We start from the raw sequence: 25,633 nt of genomic DNA on the forward strand, positions 1-25,633 counted from the left end.
GAAAGGACAATTAGGAATTTAAAAGGTCTACCCTCCTATTTCAGCCAGCCACTTTATACCCTTATAGCAAAAAACTCCCTGTTCCTGAGTCTGTTCTCTTGATGATCTTATTTAAAACTGATCTTCAGATCTTTGCTTCCCTCTTTGCTATTACCTTAAATTTTTTCAAAATCAGGAGCCCTTACTTTTACTGATCTAAATCTGAGGTCTTTGAAGAGTGTGGTACATATTGTATGTGGCAAATCAGGCCAAATCTCTTCCTTCTCTGTACATCTATTACACTATATATAAATGCAGATGAATGAAATCCACTTACTAACCTATATTCCTCTTAAAATAAATCACAAGCACAGGCTGAATGCCAGTTAATAAAATGTGTACATCAGTGTATTGAAATTAAGAAAATCAGTTTCCTGTATCTTGATAATTTTTTTTGATAATTTCTACTTTTACTTATTTGAGATATTTAATTATAAAAGAGCTTAGTGAAATAAGTCAGACAGAGCAAACAAATACTGTATGATTTCACTTTTATGTAGAATTTTTAAAAACTGGACACAGAAACAGGGATTAGAAATGGTGGTTACCAGGGGCTAGAGTGTAAAATCGGAGAAGGCAATGGCACCCCACTCCAGTACTCTTGCCTGGAAAATCCCATGGATGGAGGAGCCTAGTGGGCTATAGCCCATGGCGTCGCTAAGAGTCGGACATGACTGAGCGACTTCACTTTCACCTTTCACTTTCATGCTTTGGAGAAGGAAATAGCAACCCACTCCAGTGTTCTTGCCTGGAGAATCCCAGGGACGGGGGAGCCTGGTGGGCTTCCGTCTGTGGGGTCGCACAGAGTCGGACACGACTGAAGCAACTTAGCAGCAGCAGCAGCGGAGTATAAAATAATGCGGGAGGTATTGATCAAAGAATACAAACTTCCAGCTGTAAGACAAGTAAATTCTGGGGATCTATTGACACAGCATGGCGATTATAATTAATGATACTATATTATATTCTTCAAAGTTGCTAAGAGACTAAATCCTAAATGCTTTCATTACTAAAAAGAAACAATGATTATGTAATGTGATATGATGCTGGTGTTAGCTAACCCTAGGGTGGTGATCATTTTATAACAATTAAGTGTATCAAATCAACAGATTGTAAACTTCAAACTTGTTGTCTACATATTTATATCTCATTAAGTTGGGAAGAAAAAAGGAACAAAATGTTTGAAATAGTTGTATAATGTATAACACAATAATAGTGTATAACATAATAATATAATACAATGACTGTATAGTTGGAAAACGTTTTGCTTCTAAAAACTCTGGGGTCCTGTCTATATCTAACACTGACTAAACACAAGGACAGGGGTGGTCTTTTAACCTCTTTAATCTTTGTTTCCACATCTCTAGAGTTGGCCTAATAAATGAACACATTGCTAATTCCAACCTCATAAGGTTCTTGTAAGGGTAAATGACATAAAGTGTATGGTCTTAACCTTGAAAGCCTCCAGGCAGTGAATTCAAAGTATGGGACATAAAATATGATGTTTTATGGCTATTGGACATGTACTAAGTAACATTAAAGCACACAGTAAGAAAACAACTTTAATTTTTTTAAATTATGTAAAGAAAACTCTGGTACTAGTATCATTTCACACTTCACTAGAACTTCTCTTTTGTGAACAAAGGGGAAGTAGATCACAGTCCACCCTTCAGCAGACAATATTTATCTAGAATTTAATTATATTGTTTTGTTTTAATTATACTCATTTTTGTAGTCCAGTTTAGGTCAGTTGCTTAGTCATGTCTGACTCTTAGCGACCCCATGGACTGCAGCACACCAGGCCTCCCTGTCCATCACCAACTCCTGGAGCTTGCTCAAACTCATGTCCATCTAGTCAGTGATGCCATCCAACCATGTCATCCTCTGTCATCCCCTTCTCTTCCTGCCTTCAATCTTTCCCAGCATCAGGATCTTTTCCAATGAGTCAGCTCTTCACATCAGGTGGCCAAAGTATAGGAGCTTCAGCTTCAGCTTCAGTCCTTACAATGAATATTCAGGACTGATTTCCCTTAGGACTGACTGGTTTGATCTCCTTGCAGTTCAAGGGACTCTCAAGAATCTTCTCCAACACCAAAATTGAAAAACACTAATTCTTCAGCACTCAGCTTTTTGTATGATCCAGCTCTCACATCTATACATGACTACTGGAAAAACCAAAGCTTTGACTAGACGGACCTTTGTCAGCAAAGTAATGTCTCTGCTTTTTAATATGCTGTCTAGGTTGGTCATTGCTTTTCTTCCAGGGAGCATCTTTTAATTTCAGGGCTGCAGTCACCGTCTACAGTGATTTTGGAGCCCAAGAAAATAAAGTCTCTCACTGTTTCCATTGTTTCTCCATCTATTTGCCATGAAGTGATGGGACTGGAGGCCATGATCTTAGTTTTTTTTTAATGTTGAGTTTTAAGCCAGGTTTTTCACTCTCCTCTTTCACATGCATCAAGAGGCTCTTCAGTTCCTCTTTGCTTTCTGCCATAAGCATGGTGTTATCTGCATATCTGAGGTTATTGATATTTCTCCTAGCAATCTTGATCCTGGCTTGTGCTTCATCTAGCCCAGCATTTCAAATGATGTCCTCTGCATATAAGTTAAATAAGCAGGGTGACAACATACAGCCTTGATGTACTCCTTTGCCAATTCAGAACCAGTCCGTTGTTCCTTGTCTGCTTCTGACTATTGCTTCTTGACCTGCATACAGATTTCTCAGGAGGCAGGTAAGGTGGTCTCGAGTTCCCATCTCTTTAAGAATTTTCCACATTTTGTTGTAATTGACCCAGTCAAAGGCTTTGGCATAGTCAATAAAGCAGAAGTAGATGTTTTTCTGGAACTCTCTTGCTTTTTCTATCATCCAATGGATGTTGGCAAACAGAGTTTGATGGCAAACTCTGGTTCCTCTGCCTTTTCTAAATCAAGCTTGGATATCTGGAAGTTCTCGGCTGCTGTACTGTTGCAGCCTGGCTTGGAGAATTTCAAGCATTACTTTGCTAGTGTGTAAGATGAGTGCATAGTTGTGAAAGTCGCTCAGTCGTGTCCGACTCTGCAACCCCATGGACTGTAAAGTCCTTGGAATTCTCCAGCCCAGAATACTGGAGTGGGTAGCCTTTCCCTTCTCCAGGGGAAATTCCCAACCCAGGGATTGAACCCAGGTCTCATGCATTGCAGGCAGATTCTTTACCAGCTGAGAAGGCAATGGCGAACCACTCTAGTACTCTTGCCTGGAAAATCCCATGGACAGAGGAGCCTGGTAGGCTGCAGTCCATGGGGTCGCTGAGTCGGACACGACTGAACAACTTCACTTTCACTTTTCACTTTCATGCACTGGAGAAGGAAATGGCAACCCACTCCAGTGTTCTTGCCTGGAGAATCCTAGGGACGAGGGAGCCTGGTGGGCTGCCGTCTATGGGGTCACGAAGAGTCAGACAGGACTAAAGTGACCCAGCTGCAAGATGAGTGCAATTGTGCGGTAGTTTGAGCATTCTTTGGCATTGCCTTTCTTTGGGATTGGAATGAAAACTGACCTTTTCCAGTCTTGTGGCCACTGCTGAGTTTTCCAAATTTGCTGGCATATTGAGTGCAGCACTTTCACAGCATCATCTTTTAGGACTTGAAATAGTTCAGCTGGAATTCCATCACCTCCACTAGCTTTGTTCATAATGGTGTTTCCTAAGGCCCACTTGACTTCACATTCCAGGATGTCTGGCTCTAGGTGAGTGGCCACACCATCATGGTTATGTGGGTCATTAACATCTTTTTTTGTATAGTTCTTCTGTGTATTCTTGCCACCTTTTCTTAATATCTTCTGCTGTTAGGTCCATACTGTTTCTGTCCTTTATTGTGCCCATCTTCACATGAAATGTCCCCTTGGTATCTCTCATTTTCTTGAAGAGATCTCTAGTATTTCCCATCCTATTTTTTTCCCTCTATTTCTTTGCATTGATCACTGAGGAAGGCTTTCTTATCTCTCCTTACTATTTTTTGAAACTCTGCATTCATATGGGTATAGCTTTCCTTTTCTCCTTTGCCTTCTACTTCTCTTCTTTTCACAGCTATTTGTAAGGCCTCCGCAGACAACCATCTTGCCTTTTTGCATCTTTTTTCCATGGTCTTGATCCCTGTCTCCTGTACAATGTCACGAACCTCTGTCCATAGTTCATCAGGCACTCTGTCTATCAGATCTAGTCCCTTAAACCCATTTCTCACTTCCACTGTATAATCATAAGGGATTTGATTTAGGTCATATCTGAATGATCTAGTGGTTTTCCCTACTTTCTTCAATTTAAGTCTGAATTTTGCAATAAGTAGTTCATGATCTGAGCCACAGTCAGCTCCCGGTCTTGTTTTTGCTGACTGTATAGAGCTTCTCCATCTTCAGCTGAAAAGAATATAATCAATCTGATTTCAGCTATATTTGTTTCCAAACTCCATTTCTTTTTCAAATAAATGAATTGAAATAAAAAGAAAATTGACAGTACAGATGGTTTAAGGTTTGGAATAAATCATGAAGTTAGTATAAAAAGAATTAAGGAAATAGCCCATAATTCAGTGTATACATTTTCATGTATTATACTGGTATCATCAATGAAATTATACTCTTGTTATTTATTACTAAAAATGATTCTTTGAAAAATCGGCATTTGGTACCCATTCCTACACCAGATTCCCAATGCTTTTACACAGAATTTTAAAAGAATTCATCAATAAATAATAAAAATGCAAGTTGCATTTGACTTTTATTTCCTTTAAATTACGGATACCATCCTAACTCTTCTGTGTGTCCTACAATAACTGTCAGAGTACTGAGTGCACAAGTATTGCTAAGTAAATATTTCAATGTGTTAAACTGACATTTAGGGATATCAAGAAAGTTTCTGATTTAAGATATCAGTACCTCCCCAACTCTTCTCAAGGTGTCTCCTGATGTTAACTAGCAGGACAACCTCCACACCCAACTCCCACTCTCGACTTTGAGGTTAGAGCTCAGGTAAGGCAGAGATGAGGGAAACCAGTCTGACTCCCAGAACATTTCACTGTTTAGCATGATGTCTGTCCGTACCCTGTAAGCAGGCTGTGTGATGCCCAAGACTAGAGCAAGGAAGTGTGCTTTTCTGCAGGGTTTATATATACTACAATTACAGTTATATATCATTAAGTATAATTATAATGTCTTATCTAACCCCGTCCCAATTCAGTCCCTGTTCCCCATCACCATGACAACACATATCCTGCAAAGAGAGTCTTTATCAGCAGTCATAAGGTGAGACTTTTTGACTTTTCTCTTCAGGGATCTCATCCACATTCATATTCTATTCATGTGGGATCCTGACTTTCTAATGTCTGAAATATATAAATCCTTTATAACCAACAGGAAAAAGAAAAATAATGTCTTTACATTCTAATCACAAAGAAGGTTGCTCAAAATCCTAAGCCAAAAAGGAATGAAAAATATTTCCAGGAACTTCATCTTGGAAGCTATTTCAATATTCATGAGAAGCATTATTGACCATTAAAATATCTGAAAAGGAAAACTAAAGCCTGCAGATGAAGGCCAGCTAAAGGCAGATTTAAAATTCTCTGCCCTTGAAGCTGTGTTAATAGAGCTCACACCACTTCAATTTGATTAGGTTCTTCTTTAAGCCTGTGTAATCCTCTCAACTAGTACAGTACTGTGCTTTCCCTTTATTTCTGACTCTTACTCTTAAGGCCCTTGACAATAACAACAACAACAACAAAAATGACATGGCTGACTGCCAAAATAACACAATTGACGAGAATTCCAAACTCTGACATATGTCTTCTATGCTAGGTTGTTCAACAGTGCCTAGATTTCTGAACCTTCTGAATGTTGGGCAGGTTGGCTGCTGGCTGATAACAAACACTTTCCCAATATTTCACCTGCCCTCAAGAAGGAATCTGTTGTGACCACTCGTGAAAGATCAAGTTACATTTTGCCCTTTTTCTGTGATTTCTCCCATCATCCTCCCAACTACTCAATGAGAAAGTTTTACTATTTGCATTATAGGGAGAAGGAAACCTGAGCTTTGAAAGCTAAGAAAGCTATTCAAGGTCATGGGTCTTGTGAAAAAGCAGCAAGTTAAAACCCAGGTCTGTCTGACTACAGAAGTCCTTTTCTTTCTGTTACACTGCTGCTGCTGCTGCTGCTAAGTCGCTTCAGTCGTGTCCAACTCTGTGCGACCCCATAGACCGCAGACCACCAGCCTCCTCTGTCCATGGGATTCTCCAGGCAAGAATAATGGAGTGGGTTGCCATTTCCTTCTCCAATGCACGCATGCATGCTAAATCGCTTCAGTCATGTCCGACTCTGTGTGACCCCATAGACGGGCAGCCCACCAGGCTCCCCCATCCCTGGGATTCTCCAGGCAAGAACACTGGAGTGGGTTGCCATTTCCTTCTCCAATGCATGAAAGTGAAAGGTGAAAGTGAAGTCGCTCAGTCGTGTTCAACTCTTAGCAACCCCATGGACTGCAGCCTACCAGGCTTCTCTGTCCATGGGATTTTCCAGGCACTCGGTTCAGTTCAGTTCAGTTGCTCAGTTGTGTCTGACTCTTTGTGACCCCATGAATTGCAGCACACCAGGCCTCCCTGTCCATCACCAACTCCCAGAGTTCACTCAAACTCACGTCCATCAAGTCGGTGATGCCATCCAGCCATCTCATCCTCTGTTGTCGCCTTCTCCTCCTGCCCCCAATCCCTCCCAGCATCAGAATCTTTCCCAATGAGTCAACTCTTCGCATGAGGTAGCCAAAGTACTGGAGTTTCAGCTTTAGCATCATTCCTTCCAATGAACTCCCAGGGCTGATCTCCTTTAGAATGGACTGGTTGGATCCCCTTGCAGTCCAAGGGACTCTCAAGAGTCTTCTCCAACACCACAGTTCAAAAGCATCAACTCTTCTGCGCTCAGCCTTCTTCACAGTCCAACTCTCACATCCGTACATGACCACTTGAAAACCTTAGCCTTGACTAGATGGACCTTTGTTGGCAAAGTAATGTCTCTGCTTTTCAATATGCTATGGTCACTAGCCAGTTCCAAAACAGTGTTATTCATAATGTCAATCTTAAGAGTGTTTTACAATATTTAAAGAAGTATTTCAATTGACTTGCATCCAATATTAGCTTATCACTTCCCTTAAGAGACTTCCCTGGTGTCTCAGACGGTAAAGTGTCGGTCTACAATGCAGGAGACCTGGGTTCTATCCCTGGGTTGGGAAGATCCCCTGGAGAAGGAAATGGCAATCCACTCCAGGACTATTGCCTGGAAAATCCCATGGACAGAGGAGCCTGGTAGGCTACAGCCCATGGGGTCGCAAAAAGTTGGACACAACTGAGCGACTTCACTTTCACTTTCCCTTAAGAAGCAACTATTTTTCTCCATCCGTTCAATAAGAAAATTCAGTCTCAACAGACATTTCATATTCCCTCTGTCAAACTTGTGATAGTAAAACAGCTCTTCTGTTCAATTGTTATTACAGTTATTTCATGTACATGTGATCATAGTCAAGGATGCCTGCTATGCTCTGTCCTTTCTGCAGGAAATACAGAAAATAAGTCAACTTTCACATCTTGCTAATGCTTATAATTTAGTCCATTGCTCACACTCCTAAGCTTCTGTTTAAATTCTGTTTTTCTATTTACATTATTGATTTTTTTCTTTACCACTAATAATTTTTGCTGTTGCTGTTTTATCATATTCAAGAAAATCTTCCTTCTGAACCTCTTTAACAGTATTTCCTACAGACCAACAGCACTTGGAAATGTAATAAGCTTGAGAAATCTGAAAATAATACTCCTCCCACTCTTAATTTTTTAATATTTTTTTCTTTCTTTCTTTAAAAAAATTTTTTTGGCCATACCTCGCGGCATGGTATATTCCCCAACCAGGAATTGAAACTGTTCCCCCTGCCGTGGAAGAGCAGAATTTTAAACACTGGACCATCAGGGGAGTCCCACTCCTCCCATGTATATATAACCAAGCCTTGGGGAAATATTCTATGACCCTTTCCACTTTCTCAAAAAAGACATGCTTTCATCTAGAGAAAAACAAAGCTTGGAACGGTTGGCTGCCTACTGAACACTTCCATACGTAAGTCTGTGATTCCCAAATTTTCTGACTAGTAATGCATGTTGGCATCTGCTTATTGCATCTGGAGGCTGCTGGTAGTATACAAATCATATATATATATATATATCTTCATTTTCCTAAATAGTGTTTCCTTCCTTCGCCATAACTTTAGGTCAAAACTCTTTCTGTTTATTATTTCCAAAATATGTCCTCCTTCTACAATTCTACCACCCTTCCCTGAATTATTCTAATAAACCAATTGTTAAAAGAGACCCCAACAGGATTTCTACACCAAGAGTGTTTCTATGAAGTTTTAGAAGCCCTTGGACCAGAGTTTTCTGAAATACAAACAAAATCATAAGGGAAGCCCACTACTATCATTTAATGGAACTGCTCATCGCTACCACTCTTTAGTTCCACAGAGATCAGAGGCACGTGTCTCTTTGAAGAGTAAGCAGTGGGTTCTAGGTCATAGGCAGCCCATTATGTCCTCACAGTGGTTTCTATTTTCCCAGTTAAACGCTGATTGATATGACATAATTTAATAAAAAGTGAGATTAAGAACCTAGGCTATCTGACCATTAGCCCCGTGCTCTTTCTACAAAGAAATAAATGGCACACTTATGACGGTAAGGAAATTTTCACCATCTTGGACATATATACACTACCCATGGCTAACTAAAATTTCACTTAGTACTAAGGGCAACTTAGATGTCATTCTAGTTCAGTGTCTCTTTTTACAGATGAGAAAACTGAGGTCCAGAATTATTGAGACTTTCCAGAATCACCCAGAGAGAATGTGCCATTGCCATAACACGGGTACAAATCTTCTGAGCTACATACAGAAATTATTTTACTTGATTAACACATTCACTTTCATATTACTACAAAGGAAGAAAGAATCTGGGGACCGGATACAAGAGAGGAATAGGTTCGGGTCTTGCTAAGAAAGGGAGGACAAATCCTAAAGATGCTGCCCTTTTTGAAGGAAATTAAGAGTAAAAGGAGGTATTAAGATTAACGCTGTCCTTTGAAATTGTGCCAACATAATTCACACACACACACATCAGTTCTTTATCAAAGCCAAGTCTGTTTGTGGAAATAAAATTATGAGTCTAACATGGCTTCCTTCTTTAGGATTGAAGAAACAAGTCTGTTTTGAATAGTGAAGGAAACTGTGAGGTATAAAAAAGTGGGGATGCTGATTTCCCTTCTGTGCCTGAGTAGGACACTGATCATCTGCACCCACTGTCTGGCAGGTGAAGAGTGGTGGGTGACTTGCTCATGTAAATTCTCCAGAGCACTGCCATTCAGGGTGGGAACTACAGATTCCCAAAGGGGAAGAAAAGATAAACTCAGAGTAATTTCAATACACGTAAGTTCCTAACAGAGAATTTTCTGTGGACAAATTAATATTATCAGGAGAGACACTGAGGAAGTAAAATGGATTCTAAAATTCCCAAATGGAGTTATTTTTAAAAGCAAATGTGCTCACTCTTTTCTTCACACTGGCTCCCTTCTCTTCACTACCTTGCCCCTTTCTGGGTCCTGCATATCACAGCTGAAAGAGGCATCTGGGGCCTTCTTTAGGGCAGCCCCAGACATCTGGGTGGGGAGACAGAGGAGTTGCTGCCATTTCTGCATGAAGAGAAGAGTCATCAAAACAGAGAAATTGCAAGTATGGTCCTAACCCCTGTCTTATTTTTGGGTGTTTCTTTAATTCTTCTTTCAATTTATTCCACAGAAAAAAGTTTAAAAGACAAAAAAACTTGAAAAAGTTTTGCAAATATCAGCCAAGAACACTTAAAGATTGCGCTTTCAAAATACCTTATTGTAAACAAACATTCGTCTCAGTAGGCAAGAGCTGAATGTCTGATTTAGAGGTTATCCTGAGACAGTCAAAAGAGTCGGAAAAACCTTAGATTCAATGTGATTGCACCCTAAGAAGTGGGAAAGGGCAATTTTTTTGGGCCACAACATTCAGCTTGCAAGATCTTAGTTTCCTGACTGAGGATTGAACCTTGGGCCCTTGGCCATGAAAGCAAGAAGTCCTAACCACTGGACTGCCAGGGTATTCCCAGGAGAGGGGAATGGAGAGGAGGAAAGAGGATTCATAATGCATGGCTAAGAAGGCTGAGGTCAACAAGCTTGGTGAGAAAGCTCAAGAAACAGCTTGAATTGAACTTAATCAAAACTAGCTAATAAAGTAGAATATCAATGTGATATTTGAATAGAAGGCTGAAATAATTCTAGAATAGGAGAATAGAGAAAGAATAATAGAAGAGTCTGATAATTTCATTGAAAAATTAAAGACAAACATAAACATTTTGCTGGACTTAGAAAACCAAATATAATCATATGTCAATAAAAGTCACAAACTGAACTAAAAATCTTAACAAAGGAGAATAAAAAAGAGAAAACATTGAACTCTTTCTTGAGGTCAAATATATCACTTCCTTTAATATGTGTAATAACTTTATATGACAAATATTATTATTTTTATTTTTAAATTAGGAGGCCATGATTCTAGAAGATTCATAATGTGCTTGAGGTCACACAGATATTTTTGTTTCTGCAACTATTGGTAGGTATTTTACAAAAAAGGATTTCATGGTAAATACTTTTTGAAAAAAGCTTATCACATTTCTCTCTTCAGATTAAGCTCTGAGAGTTTGTGCAGAGATAAATCTTTTCAGCCTCCCTTAAACCCAAAATTTCTCAAACTTATAACATGATGGGAAATGTGTGTGTGTTTGTGTGTGTATATGTTTGTGTGTTCTTGCTACCTTTGTGAGCACACGAATGTTCTATGGGAAGCACTTTGGAAAAGATATCAAAAGCTATAATGGAGCTAAGCCAATAAAATGGAATTTAATAGAGGGCAACTTAAATCTGGCATTGGATAGTCTCAGAATCTCCATAGCTCTGTTTAAAGAAGAAATTGTATGTTTTTAAAGTCTGATTATGCAGGAACAAAGTTCAGGGCAACAATGTCATTTAAAATGCTCAGGAGCAGAGCTATCATGAGTCAAAAGATGATAACAAAGCTGAAAGTCAATGAAATCTCAGGCTATATTAATAAGAGTATAATGCCAATATCAAGTGAGGCATGTCTGACCCTGGATAAAACCTTGAAATAGAATGTTTACAAATTAAAGAAGAATCAGACACTGACAATGTTTAAAGTTCTGGGAACAACGTCACATGACATTACTGGGGAATCTGAGAATGTTTTAAATGATATTTGGTTAGAGGCTTGGGGCTGCTGAGGGGAGGTGGTTATCTTTCATAGTTAATAGATTGTCATAAGGATAATGGTGTAGACTTAATTGATGTTTTTCTAGAGTGATGAACAAGGACTAACGAACTATAGTGACAAGGGATTAAGTTTATTATTATACATGATAAAATGATTCACTAAGATATCTGAGAAAAAATATGGGTCGATGAATGATTAGACTTCTTATATAGTCTCTTGCTGCTGCTGCTGCTGCTAAGTCGCTTCAGTCCTGTCCGACTCTGTGCAGCCCCATAGACAGCAGCCCACCAGGCTTCCCCGTCCCTGGGATTCTCCAGGCAAGAACACTGGAGTGGGTTGCCATTTCCTTCTCCAATGCATGAAAGTGAAAAGTGAAAGTGAAATCACTCAGTCGTGTCCAACTCTTAGCGACCCCATGGACTGCAGCCCACCAGGCTCCTCCATCCATGGGATTCTCCAGGCAAGAGTACTGGAGTGGGGGTTACCAAAGACTAGAGGCATTTTTCAGTTACTTCATTCAATAGAGGTTCACTCTGGAAATTCATTAGTGAAAAAGGAAGTCTCCAGTTATCAATGTATGTTCCCAGATAAGAATACTGGAATGGATTATCATTTCCTACTCCAGGGGATCTTCCTCATCTAGGAGTCAAACACACATCTCTTGCATTGGCAGGCAGATTCTTTACCACTGATCCACTAGGGAAATCCCAGAAATCCCATAGCTGTGTTTAAAGAAGAAATAGATTATATACTGATGTCCAGAATTCAAACATCTTTAGCTATCAAAGAACTGCTTTGTTGACCCAACACAGCAACTCCAGTGATTGGCTTTGCTTTTGACTGGTCTTCTCCTCTTTGCTACTCCAGCAACTTTGATCTGCTCCACAATTAAATTCCTTCCAATTATCAACGTACATTCTTTCAAGCAACTGTAGAGTACTTGTTTGGTGCTCAGAAGAAAATTGGGCATTTGAATTTCAGGCACTTTTCTAGATTACGAAATCACCACTAGCCAATTGTTCAGCCTTGATTTTCCCCATTCCCTTCTCCATACTTTTCCCATTTGATTGCCCTTCACAACTCATATGTATACAACAACTAATTCTATATTTCTCATTAGTTTTTGCAAATCACATTGATTTGCCACTCAGATAATAAATCCTAGGGGAAATATCGAAGAGATTGAGCATCTACAATGTACCAGGTTCCCAAGGCTAAGGATACCGCAGTCAATAAGACAGATGAGTATCCTGTTCTCACAATTCTAATTTAGGAAGGCAGACACTGAACAATGAAGTAAATGGATAGATAATTCCAGAGATAAGTGTTATAAAGAAAAGAAGCTGAGTAACAGAATAAGGAAAAACAACAGAGATCGGGACACAGAAGAGGTTATTTCTACTCTCACAGCAGACTCTGAGAAGTGAAGAACTGAGTGATGAGAAGCCTCCCACTTGAACACTGGGAGGAAAAATGGTGAAAGTAGAGGGAACCACAATGGTAAGCATGACATGTTTAGGGAAGAGAGGCCACTATGGCAAAAGCACAAAAATCAGAATGTGGTTGAAGATGCGGTCAGTGTGATGAACAAGAGCCAGATTCTGCAAGGTTGTGGAAACCTTGAGAATGAGTTTGTGTTTAACCTAAGGGGCTTCCCTGGTACCTCAGATGGTAAAAGCGTCTGCCTACATTGCGGGAGACCTGGGTTCAATACCTGGGTCGGGAAGATCCCCTGGAGAAGGAAATGGCAACCCCTTCAGTACTCTTGCCCGGAAAATCACATGGACCGAGGAGCCTGGTAGGCTACAGTCCATGGGGTCGCAAAGAGTTGGACACGACTGAGCGACTTCACTTCACTTCACTTCAGTGAACAAGCAACTGGAGAGTTTCTAGCAATGGACCAGGAGGATCTAATTTACATTGTTAAGAGCTTACTCTGGTTATTTAGCACGTAGGAATGGAAATAGGGAAGTTATTTAGTCTTTCGAAACATTCAGTAATACAGACAAAAAATAGTTGATGGCTTGGACTATCATTGAAAGTGGGTCCAGAGAAGAAATGGTGACTGTAAGAGGTGGTCAGAGTCAGGATATATTTTAGAAGTAAAGTCAATGGGTTTTTTGATTGATGTGATGTGTGAAATCAAAATGAGAAATTGAGGCAACAATTTTTGTACTTTATTCTTCAGCCTATTTTATACCAGTCTCTGCACTGCGGGGTAGGAGTTCAAAGTTGATAACAAAAATAAAGTATCTAAGTAAGAGAAGGTTTGAAAATGAGGAAGGGTCTACTTGATATTAGAGAATTATAGAAGAATGCATTGTGAGACCAGTATAGAAATAAAAGTAAGTAAAGGCTGTCTCTAATTCTGTGATCACGGTAAAAAGACCAGGGCTTCTGCATCTGTGGGATTTTCCATGTCTTTCCTCTATTTATTCTACCTCAGTTTCTATATTTTAAACAGGATAATACATTTTTCACAATGTTTCATTAAGTGCTACCACCTTATTATATAATTTTGATAAAATTTTGTCAGCATAGATATGGACAAAGAAAAGCTAAAACAAAATGAAAGTGAAAAAATATGTAAAGGCAAAGGGGATGAAAGAAATAGAGGGGGAAAGCCTGAAACATGCCTGGAAATTACAAAGCAAATTCATTTCTAATCATCAGCTCTTGTGTACTTTTGAACCGAGGAAGTTTTGAGCTGAGTGAGCTAAAAAGGTGGCCAAGACTGATAACATGTCTTTGTTAATAGAAAAATTTTAAATGAGTCTACTTGAGGGAGGCAAATTTAGAAGTCCTCTAATGAGCTTCTCAGCAAAAAAAAAAAAATATGAACCTAACATTTGGTTCATAAGTTAGTTTTCTTATTGAAAGAAGAGTCTAGTGAAACAAATTTTACAAAATACTGAAAGAAAACATCTACAGAGAGTTGAGACTCCAAACCATTGCACTTCAGGCCTTTCTATTTTTTTTTTTTTTTTCATCCTCTTTGTTGGCTAATCTAGAAACTACGCATCAGGCTTATAGGCAATACAAAGGTCTGAATGATTTGTGATAGACATTTGAAAAAAATCACTTATGTCTATCAAATCTTGTATTTGTGGAGGTGAACAATAAAAACCAGGAGAACGAGTCTGCAATCTGTATTTGCTCTACAAGGATAATGCCCAGAACCCTTTGTGCTAGAGGAAGAATAGCCCAGGATCTCAGGCCATGTCCTTGAAGTATTAATACAAATATGATTGCACAAGACTTCCCATGGAAGATCTGCTTAGACCTTGGTATTTTGGTAAACCAAGTTTCGCAGCCTTACAAATGCTGCAGGGAAATTTTAGTAAGAATCTCTTGAAAGCAGACGGATTGTAGAAAACATTACAAAGCTTTACTTCTTTAAGTCTCAAGGTAATTGTAAGCATCTGATTTTACCACCTCATTAATCTGGGAAACAGTCAGCTCCTTTTAACCATAGATAAAGAGTAAGAGAAATTTAAAGTTTCAAAGCTCTAAACTCTTCTAACCCAGTTTTTCAAACAGCTACAGAAAATATTTTGTCAACATAAGTAAATAAAATAAAGTGGTACTTGAGTTAAAATGGAATATTTATATAGAACTTTTCATAGTGAAATGGCCAAGGTAAATGGGATAGTGGGGTCAGTTGGAGAGATACACATTATTTTTATATAAAATATAAAAGTAGTGACATTAAAAGAGAGAACAAATTTTCCTTTTTATTGGTCATCAGCAAATATCGGTGTGCCCCTCTGGAAAAAAAATTCTTCCATCAATGGGGGAAAAATAACTAGTATATCTGGATGGTTAAAGTAACCCTGGAGAAAAAAATGTCAAAATCTAAAGGTTAATTCACATGTTTAAGCTGCTTAAACATCTGGGGGCTTCCCAGGTGACGCTAGTGGTAAATAACCTATCTACCAAGGCAGGAGATGTAAGAGATGTGGGTTCGATCCCTGGGAAGATCCCCTGGAGGAGGAAATGGCAACACACTCCAGTATTCTTGCCTGGAGAATCCGCATGGACAGAGGAGCCTAGCACGCTATAGTCCATGGGGTTGCAAAGCGTCAGACACAACTGACGTGACTTAGCATGCAAGCACAAGCTACTTTATTGGGGGGCATGCCCTACTGCAAAAAGAGCACAGAGTATATAGTAAGAAAGACATGTTTGTCTCCATGCTCCATCACTAACCAGCCAGGTCATCTCAGGCCAGTTGCTTTACTTTTCTGAGCCCCAGTGTCCTGAACTGTAAAATTAAGACTCAGAAATTAACCTCATTGGAGTTGCTCAAAGATGTAAATGAGACATCACCTTGGAAGCATTTGACTCATGATATGTAATGCTTCGGGGCTTCCCTGGTGGCTCAGGTGGTAAAGAACCTACCTGCAATGCAGTAGACCTAGGTTCGATCCCTGGGTCGGGAAGATCTTCTGGAGAAGGGAATGGCTACTGGCTACTCCAGTATTCTTGCCTGGAGAATCCCTTGGACAGAGGAGCCTGGTGGGCTACTCTGTAGCCCAAGGGGTCGCAAAGAATCAGACACAACTGAGCAACTAACACACACACACATTATGCCTAGAATACCTTTACATCTAATTCACTGCATCATCACTATTATAGTTGGCAAGACTATATCAATTTCTATGTACAGGAGAACAGCACCTATTCGAGAAATAAGAAAATTAAATGAGTCCCATAATTTTATTTTCCCTTAAAGTACTGAATGCTACTCTATAATTATACTGAGGCACTTTATTATTAGCAATGAGTTGTGCATGCTCAGTCCTTAGCTATGAATTAACCGTCTCTTTACACAAATACACATCTTTTTAGCTTAGAAGCTCAGGACAAAGGATAGTGAGAAACTTGCCTTTTTTAATAGACTTAGGGATAAATGGAATAAGTGAAAGTAAAAGGCTACAAGAATAGATGATTTCTTCTGTCTCAAAGGCATTTTAAAAGAGAGTATCTAGAGAAGAGCACGAAGTGTGGGCTTATTTAAGGTGAACATATTTGAAAAGTAATGGTCTAAGTTATAAATACTCAAGTAAGGTTATTTATAAATAAAGAGAAATTCTAGGATCAATAAAGAATTTTCCAACTTTCACACTTTTAAAAGAGTTGGGGAGATAAAAGCCAAAGTGTGGCAGTTTTTAAACATAATTAATGCTTAGTGAATCTTCCTTATAGACCAGGCACTAAACTGAGAGCTTACATTAACAATCTCATTTCATCACCCAATAGCTTTGTGATCTGTGTAATAAATTTTGACCTTGATTTTAAGCATAAAGAATAGGCCGAGATCAAAAAATTATGAGACACAAACACTAGCATCTGATTCCAAAGTCCAAGCATTCAACCCTTTCACTATGCTCTTTAACAACACCAGTAGATCTCATGAGCTTCTGCTCAAACATTTCCACGTACCAATAAAAGCCTCCTGATGTTTATCCATAACTTACAGGATCAAAGTCTTCAAAATGAGCAGTATAATATTGGACACAGTCTGACAATTTGTGTTCATTTTCTTCAGAAGCTTGTGAAAGTCTCCAGATTGAGCTTATGTTTTTTCCCAAGTGAATTCATTTTTAAAAATTCCATTTTCCTTTCCTCTTGCAAGTATCAGTAGGTATGAATTTCAGGAAACTCTGATTTATTTGCAGGAATCCCCTCTTCTTATGTAATCTCTTGCTTTCAATGAAGATATAAATTATTTCTTTTTATAGGCAGCATTTATTGAGTCTAAGTATGTGTCAGGCACAGTGCTAAGCTCTATGCATAACTTACTCAATTTGATCCTCACAAACCTCTGTAGATATATGTTGCTATTATCTCTGTGTTATGTCTGAAGAAACTGAGACTCAGAAAAGTTAAGTGTCTTGTCCAACATTATAAAGCTTGCAGAAAGAGATAGGGTGTGATTCCAGAGCTATGGGACTACAAGTTCAAACTTTTAGTCATTATAAAGTTGGGCTAATGTCACTTTTCATTAGCTGAGTGTACCTTGGATAAGACAGAAAACCGTAATGACTCACAATCTCCTCATATGAAAAATGGGAATGATGATATATTGGATTGGCCAAAAAGTTTTCTCAGGCTTTCTGTAATATGTTATGAAAAATCCAAATGAACTTTTTGGCCAACCTAATAACTAGCTCTTAGATTATGACCAGGAAATATGAGATAATGTATGTGTGGTAGCTTAAAGAGTACTAGAACATATGTAGTAAGTATTAAATAAACACAAACTAAAATTTTAATTCTACCCAGCAGAGTTTTTTAATAGAAATGATAAACACTATACAAATATGTTTGGGTGTATCTCAGATTTTATGAACACCAAGTTTCAATAATGGCAGGACAGAGAAGCTTCCTGGAAAGACTTCTATCTAATTATGTACTGTTAAAATGCTACTGTTGGTGTTGGTTAATCTTGCTTGGACTTGTCTTTTGGCTCAAACCTCACTCTCATGTGAGCTACTGTCCAAGTCCTAAGGAGAGGTGAGGCTATAAGTAAAAGCTCCCACAGTATTTTTGTGACCCAAAATATCTGTAAGACCCTGATGGGAAAAAACGGAAATGCACGGTGTCGCTCTCTATGATCAAAGTAACATGGAGGAAAGACAGTCCCCTAAAACTTTTTTCTGGGAAGAAGTTCATAGTGTTTAAACCCTTCCTCTTGCTTTGTTGTTTGGGCTTGCCTCCTTAGATGGTATCTCGTATCAAACCACAGCAAAGGACCATCCTGCAGGCTTACACTGAAAAAGAAGCAGGCCTTGAATTTTAACCCCATCTTTCTAAAATCATTTGGTTTGGCATTTCAGGAAAATATGTCAAAGTTACATTTATTCTTTAGTTTTCCTTGAAATCTACCAAAACTGCCCAAAAAGTTTTAATGGGGGTGGGGGGGGGGGGGACATTACACTCACAAGTTCAGAAAACAGCTAGTAAATAAACACTTAAAAAAAAATCAAGGGGAACAATCACACAAAAGCTACTGAGTTCGGTTTGGTAAAATGTAGCCAAAAATGAGGGAGGAAGATATAAACTTAAGCATCTTGAAGTAAGCCAAAGGATCACTCAAAGACTCTTGCAATGGCATTTTATATAACATAAGGAGGATTAAGGGCATGGCTTCTGAAGAAGACTCATGGTACAGTCCTAAGAAAGTCAAAGCCAACACCATGCAAATAGAACAGGAGAAACTGCCATGAAGGCTGGGATATCTGACCTCTAACTACCATCTGGAAGTAACATGAAGAGAAGGATAAAAGAGGAACAAAAACCAGATTTGCAGTTAAGGATGAATGCAACTGAGCAGAAATAAATCCAGAATGATCACTTTCAAGACCATGGTAAGCCAAGACGCTCTACTGAAACCCAATATGGTCTCTGCCTAGTTCACCTGCTCGCCTTGAAAAGAAACATGCTATCAAGTCAGAAAACTATGTTGAATTGATGAGGACTTGTGAGGCAACATTCCTGATCTGAAGCTGTCCATGACTCCAGCTCAGACCTGGGGTGCATGTTCCACACCACTCTTAATTAAGGCACGGTGAACATTAACTTCCTCATTCAGGAAGAGGAATAAGAAACTTAAAGATTCCAACGTGGGAACCTCAACCAAAAGCCACAATTTCTTTTTTAAAGAATAAAAAGATAAGAACAGCAAAAAAACTAAGAGTACCCTATGAAATGGAAAAAATTTAAGCTCTACTACCCTACACTCTTATAAAATTAAAAGGATTATGAACTCTGAAAAGGGACTCAATGAAGAGCTACAGTGATCAAGAACACATCAAAGAAATAAATCACCCTGGTTAAGAGTAACCAGAAACAATAGATTGTATCATCAAAGTCTTCAGTTGAAACTATTAGGTACAGAATAAAAAATAGATATGTACTATAAAAATAAAAATATTGCTTTTTTAAATGAGCAAGGGACAAAAGAGTACTAAGTAATGATGAAAATTTTAAAAAGAACCAAGTAGAACATTTAGAGAACATAACCACTGAAATTAAACAATCAGTGGATGGATTAAACAGGAATTTAGATCCAGATGAAAGAATAGTCTGAAGAAATGATCCAGAATTAGTTAAATGTGAAGAAATCAAGATGGAAACATAGTGAAACGAAGAGATGGAAAATGCAAAATAGAGGTAAAACACAGAAGCACAGAATGGCATTATCTAACACACATCTAATTAAATATGCAGAAAAAGAAAAATTAAATGGAGGCAAGGGGATATTCAAGAGATATAGCTGAAAAATTTCCAGAGCTGATAAAAAAAAACAAGTCCTAGATATAGAAAGCAAAATATATACCAGTCAAGATAAACAAAAGAAATCAACATCTAGACATATAGCAGTAAAAAGGGTAGATAAGAATAGACAAGAAGATACCAAAATTATTCACTTAGGAAAAAAACTAGAAAGGAAAATAAACTGATACAGATCTCTGAATGGCAAAAATTTAATAAAGCTGTAAAATAAACTCTTCAGTGTGTTGAGAGAATATGCTACATGCCTAAAATTATGAATCTATAAAAAATCTTTATTCTGAAAAATGTGAAATGAAGATTGCTTTTATATTAAAAAAAAAGAGGATTCACCACTAGATTTTTACTAAAAGATCTTTTTCTGGATCAATATTTGGAAAAGAGAAAATGATCTCAGGCTGCCTGAGATTCAAGAAATAGTAAAAATTAATCAAGATAAGGGTAATAAAGAGTATCTTTACAAATAATAGTTGTTATATTTAATTTGTATAATTAGACAGAATTGAAATACTGGAAAATAATAGAATGAAAGTCAAGAGGAGGATAATCAAAGTTAATGGATAATATTTTGTATAATTTTTTTTTAATTTTATTTTATTTTTAAACTTTACATAATTGTATTAGTTTTGCCAAATATCAAAATGAATCCGCTACAGGTATACATGTGTTCCCCATCCTGAACCCTCCTCCCTCCTCCCTCCCCATACCATCCCTCTGGGTCGTCCCAGTGCACTAGCTTTCATCAAAAGAGGAGGTTAACTGTTTTTATGAACTTCAGACTTTGCTAGGTTATTAAGTGCACAAGGTACGAGTTTAAGGGTGCCTGTTAAAAGAGTTAAAATAGAAGTTAAAATAAGTTAAAATAGAGTTAAAATAGAAGTTAAAATAATTTTAAATTCAACCCAATAGATGGAAACACAAAAAGAAAATCCATTCACATAAAAAGGAGCATTTTCAGAAGCATATAAAAAACAAATCAATAGCTCCAGCACCATATAAAATACTAGGACAAAAAATTCACTTATCAAAATAAGTAAAATGAAACTATATATTACAACAAAAAAAGTAGACTTTTTAAGGATAAGCTTCTTTTAAAATTGAGCTACATTCTGTTTATAGAGACATCTAAAAGTTAAAGATCCAAAAACATTGAAAGCATGGAAAATGATACACCAGGCAAATATCAAATTAAAAATCCTGAAGTGTCTATATTAACATCAGAAATATGGACTTTAATATAAAAATTACTCTGGGGACAAAGACATCTCTACAAAGTGATGAATGTTGCCAGTCATCAGAAAGATGTATTAATTCTACACTTTTATACATCTAATAAGATAACTTCAGAATACATAAAGCAAAGTGGAAGATTTTCAAATACATGTCTCATTGACCAAGCACAGAAAGGTGAATTATATATAATTTTGTAGCCAGAAATTAGAGAATATACATCTGCTCCAGTACATGAGGAACAAGAAAATCTTGATCTGTAACAAGATAAAAAAATCTGTTAATATTAAACAAAATACATGATGCAAACCATTTTATTTGCAGTGTAGTTAATTAAGAAATGGGCTTCCCTTCTGGCTTAGCTGGTAAAGAATCTGGTTGCAATGCGGGAGATCTGGGTTTGATCTCTGGGTTGGGAAGATCCCCTGGAGAAGGGTAAGGCTACCTACTCCATTATTCTGGCCTGGAGAATTCCATGGCTTGTATAGCCCATGGGGTCGCAAAGAGTTGGACACGACTGAGCGACTTTCACTTTAATTAAGAAATAAATAACAAAAAGTTAAATAAAGTATCCCATACATTTGGAGATATAAAACACAATTCTATAATTATAAAATAAGTAGTAATGCAAAGTTAAAATATTTAGTACTAAACAATAAAAAATACAAAGATCAAATATGGGACAAAACCTATGGGATGCATCCAAACTAATCATTAGAAAGAAATCTATGATCTTAAATTATTACTTTAGAAAATACAAATCCATAATAAGAAATTAGAAATATAACAGTAGGCTAAGTTTGAAAAAAGTAGTAGGAAGAAGAAAATTTTAGAAGAGCTAAAATTAATGTGCTGTATGCTCAGTCGTGTCCACCTCTTTGTGGCCCCAGTCTCCCTTGCCTATGGAATTTTCCAGGCAAGTATACTGGAGTGGGTTGCTATTTTCTACTCCAGGGAATCTTCCCAACCCAAGGATCAAACCTGAATCTCTTGAGTTGGCAGATGGATTCTTTATCACTAGCATCACCTGGTAAGCCCCACAATCAAACAAAAATACAATAAATTCAACAAAGATAAAAGTTTATTCTTAAAGACTAATAAAATAGCCGAGCTTCTACCAAGATTGAAGGAGGAAAATGAAAAGAGACAAATAAACAATATTATGATTTTATTTTAAAGGTAATGTAACCAATAAAAAAGGTGAGCTTCCCAGATGGTACCAGTGGTAAAGAATCTGCCTGCCAATGCAGGAGAAATAAGAGATCTGGGTTCGATCCCTGGGCCAGGAAGATTCCCTGGAGAAGGGCATGGCAACCCACTCCAGTATTCTTGCCTGGAGAATCCCATAGACAGAAGATCCTGGCAGGCTACAGTCCATGGAGTCACAAAGAGTCAAACGACTGAAGTGACTTAGCACACACATATGCACAACCAAAAAGGTAGAAAGAAAATAAAATGATACTGTGAAAAATACTATGTTAAAGACTTTGAAAAGTGATACAAAATGAAGAGTTCTAGAAATAAATTATTAAAAAGTTCTCAAGAAGAAACAGTTCTTGAATAATCCTAAAAATAGTTGAGAAAAATCAAAACAAATTTTTAAAGATTTTCTGCAAAGTAAATAGTAGACCTAGGTGATTTTAAAGTTGAGTTCTATCAATCCTTTGAGGACCAGACTATGCCAGCCTTTCAGAAACTCTCTGGGAGAACAGAAAAAGACAGACATTGATCAGTCCTTGCTAACTCTAGAATTACCTTGATATGCACAGGGCCACAAGGAGGAAAATGATGCAGTAGAGTCAGTACTAGAAAGTTTTGTATAATCTTAAACCTCAAATATTCATTGGATCATAAACAAAGCATATCAACAGCCTCAGATATGCAGATGACACCACTCTAAAGGCAGAAAGTGAAGAACTTTCCAAAAATCAATGTGGAAGGTGACTACAGCCATGAAATTAAAAGATGTTTGCTCCTTGGAAGGAAAGCTATGACAAACCTAGACAGTGTATTAAAAAGCAAAGACATGACTTTGTCAACAAAGATCCCTATAGTCAAAGCTATGGCTTTTCCAGTAGTCATGTAGGGATGTGACAATGTGTGTGGGCATTCCCTCAGTCGTGTCTAACTCTTTGTGGCCCCATGGACTCTAGCCCACCAGGCTCCTCTGTCCATAGAATTTTCCAGGTAAGAATACTGGAGTGGTTTGCCATTTCCTACTCCAAAGCATCTCCCCGACCCAAGAATTGAACCTGTATCTCTTTGCACTTCCTGCGATGGCAGGCAGTTTTGTTACCACTGTGCCACTTGGGAAGATGCTACTGATGTTGACAGTTGGACCATAAAGAGCACCATAGAATTGAAGCTTTCGAATTGTGGTGCTGGAGAAGACGCTTGAGAGTCCCTTAAAAAGGGAGGAAATCAAACCGGTCAATCCTCAAGGAAATCAATCCTGAATATTCATTGGAAGCACTTATGCTGAAGCTGAAGCTCCAGTACTTTGTCTACCTGATGCAAAAAGCCAGCTCATCGGAAAAGACCCTGATGCTGGGAAAGACTGAAGGCACAAGAAGAGGGCGGCAGAAGATGAAATGGTTAGATAGCATCACCAACTCAATGGACGTGAATTTGAGCAAACTCTGGGAGATAGTGAAGGACAGGGAAGACTGGAGTGCTACATACTACATACAGTCCACGGGGTCACAAAGAGTCAGGACACCACTCAGGGACTGAACAATAACAGCAAACTTCAAATAGTATAAGGAGGATGGCGTGGGAGTGGGGTGATTGGACATCTGTAACCAACACACACATGAAAGAAGAAAATCAAGAAATCATTAACTTAAGAAAGGGATTCATTAAAATAGTTAAAATGCTAATGAGAAGGAAAAAATTTTTTAAACTTAATAAGAAATTTCAAGGTGAAATAAATTTTAAAAGGCTTAGATATTAAAAACTTGATTCTAAATTTTATAAAAATAAGTAGACTGATGAAATATAAAACATCAATTTATTGAGCATTATATATGGTATAACTCATTTATATAAATATATTAAATGTTTTTGGTTTGGGGATATTAAAAACTACAATTATATATATATATACACATACACACACACATATATATATATATATATTTTTTTAAGCCACAATTTAGTATATCAATGACCAGACAAAGGCCTGAGCCAAGAAATCTCACTAAAGTGTTGACAAAAACTCCTCTGAGCAAGTGAGTAGGAGTTAACTGTGAATATTTTTAATATGATTTAATAAAAACACAAAGTTTTTTCTCACTGCCAGGCAAATATGCTCATGAACACTCTCATTTTGTTGCAGGAGGGGGGACCCCTTCCAGGGCCTGAAAGTGGGCTCTCGTCTAACACTCAGAAATGAATCATCTGTGGAGACACATGTGTTGACAAAGCAAGAGATTTTATTGGGAAGGGCTGCCTGGGCAGAGAGCAATAGAATAGGGTAAAGGAACCCAGGAGAACTGCTCGGCCACATGGCTTGCAGTCTCAGGTTTTATGGTGATGGGATTAGTTTCTAGGTTGCCTTCAGCCTGTCGTTCTAACTCAGAGTCCTTCCTGCTGGTGCACGCCTCGTTCAGCCAAGACGGATGCCATGAGAAGGATTCTGGGAGATGGTTGGACATGTGGTGTCATATTTTGACCTTTCCTGAACTCTCCCGGGTGGTGGTGGTTTAGTAGTTCCATGTTCCACCTTTTCAGTTGTTTTATCTCCTGTCCTAAAACAGCTCATGCAAATGGTTACTATGGTGCCTGGCCAGGGTGGGCGGTTTCAGTCAGTGTGCTTCCACTAACAATTTGAGGAATGTCAATAATCCATGCTTGATTCTTGTTAAGCATGTTCCATGTTCTGGCACCTTACTAAGGGATTCTGCTCTTGTAAACTTGACATTTTCAAATTCTTTTTTGTTTCCAAAATAAGCCCAGTGGGCACACATATTTCTATTGCCTTTCCAAAATGATTCTCATCACTTCTCGGCCTTTTGGCTAAGATAAAGTATAGTATCTGTTGTTATCAGTTTAAAATGACTGCCAAGTTTTTAATCTGTTCCATGGCTAGCGAGTCATACACAATATTTTTTGTTGTTGTTGTTGTTTGTTTTTAAGGCAAAAACATCAATAAATATCTTTTGGACCACTTTGAATGTAAAATTCTTCCCCTTGAAATAGCGACAATCAAAAATCTCCAATTGCACAGAAATAAAGCATGTGGATTTACATACAATCTCAAATTATAAAATCAACATACATACTGCAAACATGAACATGCATTAAATCCAAAGATTTTGCTAAAAGCAGTGAATATCAACTCAGTATTGGCCTGGCAATATACCGTTTCTAAACTCAGTGTATCTTTTTCCCCAAGTTTGTCAACTCTGATGACAGAGAAAGGGAAGAAATTCATTATTACTGGCCTGCCAATTCTGTGACAGATTTTAGTCTCTTGGGTATTTAAATACAATCGTTCAACAGATTTGAGCACCTATTAGAGGTCCAGACGAAGCTGACAGCCAACATCCTTTGATCTTAATAAAAGGAGCGAGAGGAGTTTGGGGGTGTAAGAAACCAAACCGGTCTAAATACTTCCCATGTGTATATACAATGGTTGGTACAGTGGGAAACATAGGAATGAATACATAAATAAATCTGCCTTCAAATAATAAGGCATAAGATAAAAATAC

The 25,633-nt window shown here is 37.9% G+C and overlaps 1 non-coding gene across 1 annotated transcript; it reads left to right on the forward strand.

Annotated features, from left to right (window-relative positions):
- The first annotated feature begins 24,918 nt into the window (after positions 1 to 24,918).
- Positions 24,919 to 25,114, forward strand: LOC138985000 (U2 spliceosomal RNA). The gene has a single exon (XR_011462235.1). It is a non-coding gene; the product is annotated as a U2 spliceosomal RNA (small nuclear RNA).
- The last annotated feature ends 519 nt before the right edge of the window (positions 25,115 to 25,633 follow it).

The sequence above is a fragment of the Bos mutus genome, chromosome 2 (assembly GCF_027580195.1).
Source record: "Bos mutus isolate GX-2022 chromosome 2, NWIPB_WYAK_1.1, whole genome shotgun sequence".
NCBI lineage: Eukaryota > Metazoa > Chordata > Mammalia > Artiodactyla > Bovidae > Bos > Bos mutus.